The following is a 2,500-nucleotide window of genomic DNA, read 5'->3' as shown; positions in this document are numbered from 1 at the left end:
GCACGCTTAAGCACCCCCGCGTGCACGTGGGCATTGTGTGCTAAAAAATGAAGTTTGGAGTTTGGGTTTGAAAATTTTATGGGAGCTTCCTAGAAGCCTAAGAAATGCTTTGCTCGAGACGGATTTCGATTTGGAGGTCCCCCGAGTTAAGTTTGCCCTTTATGACTCCTCGCCCGCATGCTCGTGCACACCGGCGTGCACGTGGGCATCGTATGCTAAAAAATGAAGTTTGGAGTTTGGGTTTGAAAATTTTACGGGAACTTCCTAGAAGCCTAAGAAATGCTTTGCTCGAGACGGATTTCGATTTGGAGGTCCGCCGTGTTAATTTTGCCAATTACGGCTCCTCGCCCGCACGCTCGTGCACCCCGACGTGCACACCGGCGCGCACGTGGGCATCGTATGCTAAAAAATGAAGTTTGGAGTTTGGGTTTGAAAATTTTACGGGAACTTCCTAGAAGCCTAAGAAATGCTTTGCTCGAGACGGATTTCGATTTGGAGGTCCCCCGAGTTAATTTTGCCCATTACGACTCCTCGCCCGCACGCTCGTGCACCCCGGCGTGCACGTGGGCATAGTATGCTAAAAAATGAAGTTTGGAGTTTGGGTTCGGAAATTTTATGGGAGCTTCCTAGAAGCCTAAGAACTGCTTTGCTCGAGACGGATTTTGATTTGGAGATCCCCCGAGTTAGTTTTGCCCATTATGACTCCTCCCCCGCACGCTCAAGCACCCCCGCGTGCACGGGGGCATCGTATGCTAAAAAATGAAGTTTGGAGTTTGGGTTTGGAAATTTTATGGGAGCTTCCTAGAAGCCTAAGAAGTGCTTTGCTCGAGACGGATTTCGATTTGGAGGTCCCCCGAGTTAATTTTGCCCATTATGACTCCTCGCCCGCACGCTTAAGCACCCCCGCGTGCACGTGGGCATTGTGTGCTAAAAAATGAAGTTTGGAGTTTGGGTTTGAAAATTTTACGGGAACTTCCTAGAAGCCTAAGAAATGCTTTGCTCGAGACGGATTTCGATTTGGAGGTCCCCCGAGTTAATTTTGCCCATTACGACTCCTCGCCCGCACGCTCGTGCACCCCGGCGTGCACGTGGGCATCGTATGCTAAAAAATGAAGTTTGGAGTTTGGGTTTGAAAATTTTATGGGAGCTTCCTAGAAGCTTAAGAAGTGTTTTGCTCGAGACGGATTTCGATTTGGAGGTCCCCCGAGTCAATGTTGCCCATTATGGCTCCTCTCCCGCATGCTCAAGCACCCCTGCGTGCACGTGGGCATTGTATGCTAAAAAATAAAGTTTGGAGTTTGGGTTTGGAAGTTTTATGGGAGCTTCCTTGAAGCTTAAGAAGTGTTTTGCTCGAGACGGATTTCGATTTGGAGGTCCCCCGAGTCAATGTTGCCCATTATGGCTCCTCGCCCGCACGCTCAAGCACCCCGGCGTGCACGTGGGCATTGTATGCTAAAAAATAAAGTTTGGAGTTTGGGTTTGGAAGTTTTATGGGAGCTTCCTAGAAGCTTAAGAAGTGTTTTGCTCGAGACGGATTTCGATTTGGAGGTCCCCCGAGTCAATGTTGCCCATTATGGCTCCTCTCCCGCATGCTCAAGCACCCCTGCGTGCACACCGGCGTGCACGTGGGCATTGTAGGCTAAAAAATGAAGTTTGGAGTTTGGGTTTGGAAATTTTATGGGAGCTTCCTTGAAGCCTAAGAAGTGTTTTGCTCGAAACGGAATTCGATTTGGAGGTCCCCCGAGTCAATTTTGCCCATTACGACTCCTCGCTCGCATGCAATATCTACTCCTGTCAGAGCTGTGGTTTTACTTAAGACTACTATAGGGGGGGGGGAGTTCTCAGCACCAAGAGCTGCAAGTAAGGCCATTGCTTGCTTTGCAGTCTCGATTGCTCTACTAGTGAATAGTAGATGTCTTGGTTAGCTTGGAACGAAAAAAAAAATTTTTTGGGGAAAAAAAAAAAAAAAAGTTTTTGTGAAAAAAAATTTTTCGAAAAAAAAAAAAAAAAAAAAAATTTTTTTGGATGCCTCGGTCTTCTATTTGTTTTGCTTGGGTAGATTAGGAAAAAAAAAAAAAAAAATTTTTTTGTTGGATGCCTCGGTCTTCATATTCTTTCTCGGCTATTTCGAAAAAAAAAAAAAAAAATTCCGGGAAAGAGAAAAAAAAAATTATTTTTTGTTGGTTGCCTCGGTCTTCATGTTCTTTCTCTGGTATATGGGAAAGAAAAAAAAAAAAAAAAAATTTTGGATGCCTCGGTCTTCTTGTTCTCGGTTGGATTTATCGAAAAAAAAAAAAAAAAAAAAAAAAAAAAAAAAAAATTTTGATGCCTCGGTCTTCTTGTTCTTGCTTTGGTATATCGGAGAAAAAAAAAAAAAAATTTTTTGGATGCCTCGGTCTTCTTGTTCATTCTTCGGTATATCAAAAAAAAAAAAAAAAAAAAAAAAATTTGAGACTTCGGTCTTCTTGTTCTTGCTTTGGTATATCGGAGAAAAAAAAAA

The sequence above is a fragment of the Cornus florida genome, unplaced genomic scaffold, assembly GCF_030987335.1.
Source record: "Cornus florida cultivar Cherokee Brave unplaced genomic scaffold, ASM3098733v1 CherokeeBrave_3.0.0_Hap2_scaffold_64, whole genome shotgun sequence".
In the NCBI taxonomy this organism is placed as follows: domain Eukaryota; kingdom Viridiplantae; phylum Streptophyta; class Magnoliopsida; order Cornales; family Cornaceae; genus Cornus; species Cornus florida.
The sequence above is the reverse complement of the archived record's forward strand: the minus strand, read 5'-3'. Positions refer to the sequence as shown.